The 10,690-nt window shown below is 33.6% G+C and overlaps 1 pseudogene; it reads left to right on the top strand.

The window, feature by feature from the left end:
• The first annotated feature begins 6,173 nt into the window (after positions 1-6,173).
• Positions 6,174-6,290, top strand: LOC145267222 (5S ribosomal RNA; annotated as a pseudogene).
• Positions 6,291-10,690: the final 4,400 nt, after the last annotated feature.

The raw sequence follows: 10,690 nt of genomic DNA on the forward strand, positions 1-10,690 counted from the left end.
AGTTGAAACCTTGGTTGAAGTGAGTGTCCATAATAATGGAGGTCTCAACAGAACTGAAGGGGAGAAACAGACCAAATATCAAGGTCTCAAGTATGATATGAAAAGAAACTGGAATCTTAGGGAGATATCAATCATACCAGTTATTATAGCTGCTACAGGCCTTATGAAGAAGAACCTGAAGTCCTACCTAACTAATATTCCTGGTGAACCAAGTGCAAATGAGATCCAGACAATTGCACTTAAGGGAACAACGAGGATACTAAAAAGAGCTCTCGGTTGGTTTCAATAAAAAGCAGGGCAATGTTGTTAGCTGGTTTAGCTGCCCCATACCCAGCATTACACTCTTCAAAGAAAGAAAATGAAAACGAATGTTAAAAACTACCTGGCAAATATACGCGACGACCCAACTGCAAGAGATATACAAACAACTGTACTTAAAATCTTGATGTGAATAAATAAAGTTAGCGAGTGAATGTCGAGTGTCTCGTAGGATGCCATATCTCGAGCTAAAAGAAATGATACGAAAATTGAAAAAAAAATGTTATAATAGATGCTGTATCTCCATCTTTCTTTTGTGTCTTCATCTCTCTCCTCTTTGTCTTTGTCATCGCGATACTTGTACAGTTTACTCAAGAAATTAAAAAATGAAAATATTTTTTTAAAAAAGTTATATTGTACGTACTCGTTATGGTATAAAGTTTCCCTACAAAATTCACTTAATTAGTTTCTTTTTTTTATAGAGAAAATCAAATTTTCATAAGATCGATCGTAACGTCGCCATTTATCTATTTCCCAGGATGACGAGGGAAATGCGATTAAACGAAAAATTGATTAACAAGGTATTAAAAAAGGACATAGAAACTTTGTAAGATAAGTGAACAAAAAAAAACCTAAAATATTTTTTTCTGCCAATGTTTTAAAATAATCTTGTCAAATTTGGACAAACTTTAAACGGTGATTAGAGTTATCTCCCCTGTCACCCCTTATTCTTATTCACAAAAAAAAAACAAGATGGCCGCGACATGATCGACCTCATTAAAAAACTACTGGATCAAATTAAGTGATTTATTTTGTATAAAAACTTTATTCCAAAACGGGTACGTACTATATATATATATATATATATATATATATATATATATATATATATATGACAACCCCTTTAAGAAATTCGTTTCTTATCGTTGAGCACTTTCAGTTGAATTAAAATCGGCCAATTTAGCTCTTATGCATAGATCATCGTATAACGATTAGATCATTGTCTGACGGACGTAAATGAAAATTTAAAATTAAGAGGTTCAAATTACACGTTATTTCACGCGGTCAATGATAGCCGAATGGATTAGGTCTTCGCTAATCAAGCCAGAGATGTCTCGTGTCGCGGGGTTCAAATCGTTCGACTGGTATTAATCGTGACACCCTGCACTGGAGATTCCCGAAAGGATGAAACCCTAGTGTCTGTAGGTATTTAATTATTATAGTAAAAAAATAAATATGACATCCCCTTTAAGAAATTCGTTTCTTATCGTTGAGCACTTTTAGTTGAATTAAAGTCAGTCAATTTAGCTCTTATGCATAGATCATTGTATCAGGATTAGATCACTCTCTTACTGACGTAAATGAGCATTTAAAATTAAGATGTTTAAATTCAACGTTATTTCACGCGATTAATCGTAACCGAATGGATTAGGTCTTCGCTAATCGAGCCAGAGATGTCTCGTGTCGCGGGGTTCAAATCGTTCCACTGGTATTTATCGTGAGACCCTGCACTGAAGATTCCCGAAAGGATGAAGGTATTTAATTATTATAGTAAAAAATAATTATATATGTATATATGTATATATATATATATATATATATATATATATTATGTAAGCAGACGAATCAGCTAACATAAAAATAACAAACTTCCTTGACGTCACGTTAAATTTAGATAAAAACACATGTGAACCCTACTTAAAACATAACGCTACTCCAGTATACGTAAACCCTAAGTCCAATCACCCACCATCAATTATAAAACAGATTCCTAACTAGATCGTAAGTAGACTCAGCAATAACTCAATCGATGAAAATGCATTTAACAGGTCAACCAATATCTATGAAACAGCCCTAAAAATAGTGGATACAAAAATATCGATATCAAATATAAGCAACAAAACACCAATAACTATAATAAAATTAAAAATAGAATATAAAGAACTATAATTTGGTATACGGCCCCATACAATCAAATGTTAAAAACAAAACTTGGCAAGACATTTCTAGATCTTATTGAAAAACACTTTCCCGCAACCAACCCCTTACACAACATTTTCAATAAAAATACCTTAAAGTTATCCTACAGCTGCTGCGAAAATTTAGAGATGATAATTAAAGCACATAATAACAAAATATTAAATAAAAACAATGTAAACAACAACAAAATAAACAATAAAAAGTAGACACCATGACAAAAATAAAAGTAGCACTAGCAGAAATAATAATAATAATAATAATAATAATAATAATAATAATAATAATAATAATAATAATAATAATAATAATAATAAACCACCCCCGGACAACAACAACCATACTAGAAATAAAAATAAAAATACTAATAACGAACAAGATAAATGCAACTGTAGGCACCGCACACTTTGCCCACATCAAAATAAATGTCTAACCAAAAGCTTAGTTTACCAGGCCACAATATTTGCAAAAGAAACCCCGAATAACAAGAAATATTACGTAGGTATGACTTCTTTAGATTTCAAAACTCGATATTATGCCCACAAAGTATATTCAACAATTAAAAACACCGTATGAAAACAACACTAGCAAATAAATACTGGGAACTCAAGGAAAGCGGACATTCGCCGGTAGTCAAATGGAAAATAATAAGACAAGCTACCACATGTAAAGACCTAGACGACCCATGTAGATTATGCCTTCATGAAAAATTTGCTATTCTGTACTTTAAATAACCCCAAAATCTATTAAACTGTAGAAGAGAAATAGCGAACAACTGTGTTCACAGAATAAAATTTACTCTAGGATAGCGATACGAAATAATTTTAAAACTAACAAAAACAATAGAAAATAAGCAAATAAATAAATTAAATAAACATGAATATACATATACTATCACACACACACATACACACACATACATACATATATATATAATCATTTACTATAATAATTAAATACCTACAGACACTAGTGTTTCATCCTTTGGGGAATCGTCAGTGCATATATAAACTAACATAAAAAAAACCCTAACCTAGATTTAAAACAGGTCAAGAAACTCGATATCCCGGCTAAATAGAGCACACACAAAGGAACAGGTCAACCAGCGGTCAAATAAGCCTTTGTCCGGTAAGTGCATGTTCATTGGCTAACAGGAAGGGCGCGATGGATACTAGAAAGCTGATTGGCTAACTAAAATCTCAATGGAAGGTGCGTATATAAAAACGACAGACAACCACAAAATTCGCGCATAAGCCTGAATAATCCTAGAGTGGATGAAACGCGGAATATTCAGTGTAGCTTAATCGCCATATATATTTTATAATTTACTATATATATATATATATATATATATATATATATATATATATATATATATTCAATATTTTTATTTTTTTAACGTCTTCATTAAACTGTACAAGTAACGCCATCTCATAATATATCTCTTTTCTCCACACCCCTCCCTTTCCTTTCACCATCTCCTATTTCTCTGTCATCATCTTTTACTTTTTATTTTCTTCTCTCTTAATAACGTCTCACTTAATTTTTTCCATTATATAAAGTCGAAAGATTTCATAAAGTAAGAACACATTGTGAGGTCATACTATACCATCCCCGATCTCCCCTCTCTATATATCTTTCTCTCTCTCTCTCTCTTACTTGTACTCTTTCTTTTATTATGGTATCATACTAGACACTAGTTCTTCATCTCTCTTTGCTGTTTCATTCATCTCTCTCCTCTTTATCTATTGTATAAATCTCACCTTTATGTATGTATGTATCTATGTATGTTTTTCGTTGATCGGTACGTTGAGTTATTTGGAAAATTATGTGTGAATTTGTCAACATGATCATAATCATTATCATGTACTGCATATGTGTGAGTCTAAAACAAACTATTTTATTTAAAAAAAAGAAAAAAAGGAAGGAAAAGGGACAAAAACGGTCCAGCCGCTGATCACTTACTATGTATGACTTTCGGAATGTTCCTTCATGTGTATTTTACATGTATATATGTGTGTGTACGTAAGTATAGGCATATGTATGTATGTGCGTATTTGTGTGCCTCTACCTGATTATGATTGCATGTGTGTGCACATGCATGCGTATATTGGCGTACATCTGTATGTACGCATGTGTTTATTGTCATGTGTATGGAGGGTGGAGAGGGATCTCGTAAGCCGTGGTGAAGGTAATCCCTCTAAGAGCAGCAAATCTTAGATTAAAAAAAACATAAAGCGGGAGATCAGTAGCCGTATTAAGCTGGTCTGAAGTTTGACATGTTGCTGGCTATCTTGCTCTTGCTTGTTGCTGGATGTCAATATTTTGAACCGAGAGAGAGAGAGAGATAGATAGAGAGAGATAGAGAGAGAGAGAGAGAGAGAGAGATTTAGCTGTCGTACAAAGCTAAAACTCTGTAACATCATCTGTGTATAGATACTCACTCAGCCATGGAAAAGTTGTGACGCGTGTAGGCCTGAAAAGCTGGAAGCATGTAATAATTGATCTGCCATCATTATATGTATATATGTATGTATAGGTGTATGTATGTTCATGTACAGGTGTATGTACATGTGTTTATATTTATGTGTATATGTATGTATGTATATGTGTATATGTATTTAAACAAGTCTGGTGGGGGAACCAGTTTAGTCGCCGGCTAGTCTCCCTGAAGGATTAAAAACAAGACCTTCCAAAGGGCGAATGAACTCTTTTTCTGGGTCAACGGCCAACTAGCACCGTGTATATTTGTGTGTGTGTGTATATGTGTATTGGGGTGAAGAGGGCTCCCGTAAGCCGTGGTGAAGGCAATATTTCTAGGAGAAGCAAATCTCTGATTTAAAAAACCATAAAGCGGAAGACTATTACCTGCATTAAGCTGGTCTGCAGTTTAATTTGTTGCTGTCTATCTTGCTCTTGCTTGTTGCTGGATCTCAACATGTTGAACCGAGAGAGAGACTTAGCTGCCGTACAAAGCTAAGACTCTGTAACATCATATTTGTATAGATACTCCCTTGAACATTTGGGCTCATGGATTTTAAATGTCTGAGGGAGTGGCACTCGTCTGACAAGACGTTGCAATCATCATATGTATTTATGTATGTGTGCATGTATATACGTATATATATTGTTTGTATGTATGTGTATATATACATGTGTGTATGGGCATATATGCATGCGTGTGTGTCTGTGTATATATGTGTGTGTATGTATGTATATGTATGCATGTATATGTGTATGTATGTGCATGTTTGTGTATGAGTGCATATTCATGTATGTGTATGTATATGTAGGTAAGTGTATATATATATGTGCATATGTGTACATATATGAATATGTATGTATATGTGTGTATGTATTTGTATGTGGGTGTATTTATATGTATGCACATGTGTATGTATGCGTGTGTATGCATATGTATGTATGTGTATTATGCATTGTTATGTATATATGTATACATGTGTGTATGTTTACAGATATGTATGTGTGTATGTGTATATATGTATATTTCCATTTATATATATATATATATATATATGTATGCCATTGACCGTGTTGTGTATGTTTATGTATGTATATGTATGTGTATTACGTATTGTGTATGTATATATGCATATATGTGTATTATATGCATGTGTGTATGTGTATGTATGTGTATATATGTATGTATGCGTGCATATATATGTATATATGTATGTATGTATATATACTAATAACCGTCTTCAGTGTCATGTCGGTTTGAGCGTGTGAATTTTGCTGGCAGGGCTAAAGTCATTTTCGGCTCATGGACTTTCAGTGCCTGAGGGAGTGACACTCTTCTGACAAGACGTTGCAATCATCATCTATATATATATATATATATATATATATATATATATATATATATATATATATATATATATATATATGTGTGTGTGTGTGTGTGTGTGTGTGTGTGTGTGTACGGCATAATCACGTTGACACACCGGTTCCTGTCAGATCACCGAAGTTAAGGAACGTTGAGCCTGGCTAGTACCAAATGGGTGACCATTTGGGAATTCTAGGCGCTGTATGTGCTTTCTGCTTATCTCGGCATTGTTTCACTTGCCACTGGTATTCAACAATGTCGTCTCAGGAGGTGTGTTGTTGGAAATTGCACAAATCTTGCTACAAAAATTTCATGCACAGGCACCCTTACCGTGGGTATCCATAATCTGTCAAGACTGACGGAAGCCTTATGTATGTATGTAGGTATGTACTTATGTATTTTCGGGGTCAACGGCCAACTAGCACCGTGTGTCTTTGTGTGTGTTGGGATGGAGATGGCTCCCGTAAGGCGTGGTGAATGCAATCTTTCTAGGAGAAGCAAATCTCTGATATAAAAACGATAAAACGGGAAACCAGTACCCGCATTAAGCTGGTCTGCAGTTTAACTTGTTACTGGCTATCTTGTCCTTGCTTGTTGCTGGATCTTAACATTTTGAACCGAGAGAGAGAGAGTCTTAGCTGTCGTACAAAGCTAAGACTCTGTAACATCATCTGTGTATAGATACTCCCCCCAGGCATTTGTCTATAAAAATAGTCCTGTGGCGATGGAAAAGTTGTGATGTGTGGAGGCTTGAAATGCTGGAAGCATGTAATAATTGATCTCAATGACCGTCTTCAGTGTCATGCCTGCTTGAGCGTGTGAATTCACCGGTAGGACTACAAAAACATCATTTTTGGGCTTATGGACTTTAAGTGTCTGAGGGAGTGGCACTCGTCTGACAAGACGTTGCTATCATCATGTATGTATGTCGTCCTAAACTTTCGACAGAGGCGTCGAATTTTCACGAGATCGGTATCGCAATGAAGCACGGCCCTTCGGACGACAAATATCGAAACATTGGCCCAAAACATTAATTCCTTCACTCTCAGCTGGGCACTTCTACAAGGAGGGGTCGTTTTTTTTTTTTTTTCGCAGGTATTTTCGAAAGCCATCCTCACTTCCGGTTTGGTGATGGACGCAACGGCAAAGACGGCACTTTTTTTCACATTCTTTTCCTCCTTCGCGGTATGGGTTCGAGTCTGCCTGTCTACTACCACTGTTTTTTTTTTATTATTATTTGCTCAACACACACCTCCAAACAATGCCGGGCACCCAGGCTAGTCATAACTATATCATATGTCTGGTTTACTTTCGATCTCTTTTACTTTCTCCATTCTCTCTCTCCCTCTGTTTTTTTTCACTTTCTTACCCTCTCTTTTTCTTTCTCTCTTCCCCCTCTCTTTCTCTTGACTAATAATTTATCCCTAACATATTTACAAAGTTCCGTTAAAAGTCAAAAGCTTCCATAAAGTTAGAATACATTGTAATGTCATAATATACCCTCTTTCTTCACCCTCTCCATTATCCTCTCTCTCTTTTTCCCCCTTTCTCTTTCTCTATTTTCTCATTTCTTTTTCCTCGTTATTATCAAAGCTACTCTCCGTCTCCTTTTAATTATTTTACTTTTTCATTTCCAATAATTATTTAAATTTTCTATTCCCAAGGACTTCTCAGTCATAATACCTTGTGATATCATAATATACTTTCTCTCTCCTTTCACTCTTTTTATCTCTACCTTTCCTCTCTCTTTTTCTTTCTATTCTAACTCCTTTCCGTAATCCATCGCCTTCTGTCTTACTCGTTTCCTATTTACATCCATTTTTTGCTCTTACGACGTCTTCAATAATTTGCTCTTACATTAAAGTGCAGGATAACAAGCAATCATATTTGTTAGCAAATAAAGGGGAATCACATCAAAGTTTTAGTATTAGCCTCGTTGGCATTATAGCGATGAAGTCTCACATTACTTCCGGTCTGGACGCGCACGTGTCTTTTCCTCCTTCCGCATAATAACCGGACAAGCAAACCCATTATCAACTCAATATGCGTCTTTACTGGAAATAAAACCTTATAAAAAAATAAAAAAATAACAAAGGAAAGAAAGATTAACAATAATTAATTTAAATGATAGCTATCTAACTACTGTATATATAAAAAAAAATACCCAAGCTTCCTTTTACATGTATATATTGTTTTTCGATTTCCAGCCTATATCACCCCCTCCAAATAATCCGTCGGGTTTTGATTGATCAGCTTCATATGGAAAAGTGAAACAGCGTTTGATGAAGTGCGAAACAGCGGGATTAACTTGTGATGACATGGACCGGCGATTACCGCTCTTTGACAAAGGAGGTTGGGAATTTGCACTTGAAAGTGTTCGTTATAATTCTAATATGAACTGTTTTATCAAAAAGAGATCTAATTTAATATTAATTGATCCCAAACCTGCCATTTGAGAGCTTTTTTTTTATATCTAACGTCTTCATTGTATTAATTTAAATATCAGAACTTATATATATATATATATATATATATATATATATATATATATATATATTTTACCATCACTGGATTATTTATCTTCCACCAGACTATCCATTCATGTGTAATCACCTTTTTCTTCACCATATTACCTCTGCTTCACTTTTTTTTGTTGTTTCAAGTAAGATCTTTGACTTACTTGTTGTTTTATCAAATATTTTTGCATGCAAAATCCGATCCCGCATTTTGCTAATTCCTACCCTCTGATGAGAAGGAAAGTATTTCTTCGAAACTACGCGGATTAAGGACTATCCACTTATCTAGTGTTTCCTTTTCAGATTAAATGTTTTTAACTCATTTCAAAGTGTTTTTTTAAACATTTTTTATTAACTGTTTGCTCGTATATATATATATATATATATATATATATATATATATATATATATATATGTATATAATATAAAGCTGAATGTCTGTGTGTGTATGTGTGTGTGTGTGTCTGTGTCTGGTCACGAATAGGCTCCTATATAGTTTACTATTTTAAAAAACTGATTACATATAATGATAGAAGGTGTATCGAGACACAGGAATGGGTATGTTTGATCTGGCAGAACGGTGGTTCATTAAAATTGTGGTGCCTGCGTTCGCGATTGGTCCACAAAGTATGGAAATAAAAAAATTAAGAATTAAAAAAAAAACGTCTACAAGTGTTTTTGATATATATGTACATAAGAATATTTGAAAAGTATGTTTTAACTTAAATAGGGATGATATAATAAAATTGTGAGGTCTGCGTTCGCGCCTGGCCCCCATAGAATGGAAATAGGCACAAACTTTAATAAAGATTTTTCATATCTATCTGCGTAAGTATACTTTGATAATTATGTTTCAGTTTGACGAAATATGGTATAATAAAATTATGGGGTGTTCGTTCGCGCCTGACCTTAATAGAATGGAAATGTCACAAAGTTTAACAAGTTTTTTTAATATAGATCCACAGAATATTGTGGTAAGTGTTTCAGTGTAAACAGGTATGGTATAATAAATTATGGGGTTTATCTATTTTATTTTTACTTTCATCATATTTTGCATTTGTTTTGATACACCCAAATTCGAAGCTATCTCTTTACAACCCTTCCTTTTCATAACCTATCATACTTTCATAAATCAGAGTCCATTTTCTGTAGGCTGTTTTAGAACCCAGTCAACGACGGTTACTTTTGCTAATATATATATATATATATATATATATATATATATATATATATATATATATATATATATACATAAAATATAGATCTTGTGTTATTTATTTGTATGTGCCCTGCAGTTACATCGATTTCATAAATTAGAAGATTTGTATAAATATAAGATGAAATCTAATTGCATAAGAATATTTTCTTATAAACACACACACACAAACACATACACACACACACATATATATATATATGTATGTATATATATATATATATATATATATATATATATATATATATATATTACACTATTAGGCCACGCGGCGCTTATAAATCGTGCGACAGTGATTTTCTTCAAACAAAAAAATATTCTTTAACGAATTAAAAAATACAAAACAGGTTTTAGTCAATAACCAATTACCAAACTCACTTGTAGATAAACAAATAAAACTGGCGATCAGAAATTTGAATCAAACTAATAATATCCAACAAGAAAATTCTCCGTAATTCCGTAACCAGCTAGACAAGAACTCCAAAACTGATGAAAGTATTCTAAAAATATAATCCGTCGATACGTAGTTCCCAATGATAACAAAAAAATAAAATTCATTATCCATTATAAAAAAAACCGCAGACGACTAACCTCGTAATCAAAAACATTTCGCAGACAAATAACCCCAATCTAGTTTACCAATTTAACTGGTCATAAGGAGAGCGTATCTCTAATACTACTAACTATATAGGCTATACTACAAACACGTTGTCGCGAAGACTAATTCTCCACCTCTCCCACTCTAGTTAAATATCGCAACATTGTGACAAACATGGCTGCAATCATTCTGAATTCCGAAGAATCATGGTTGAGAACACTAATGTCTTGCAAAGCGAAAATAATATTAAAAGATTAAAAATACTTGAAGCATTATAT

The sequence above is a fragment of the Euprymna scolopes genome, chromosome 42, assembly GCF_053919585.1.
Source record: "Euprymna scolopes isolate OS-2025 chromosome 42, ASM5391958v1, whole genome shotgun sequence".
Taxonomy (NCBI): domain Eukaryota; kingdom Metazoa; phylum Mollusca; class Cephalopoda; order Sepiida; family Sepiolidae; genus Euprymna; species Euprymna scolopes.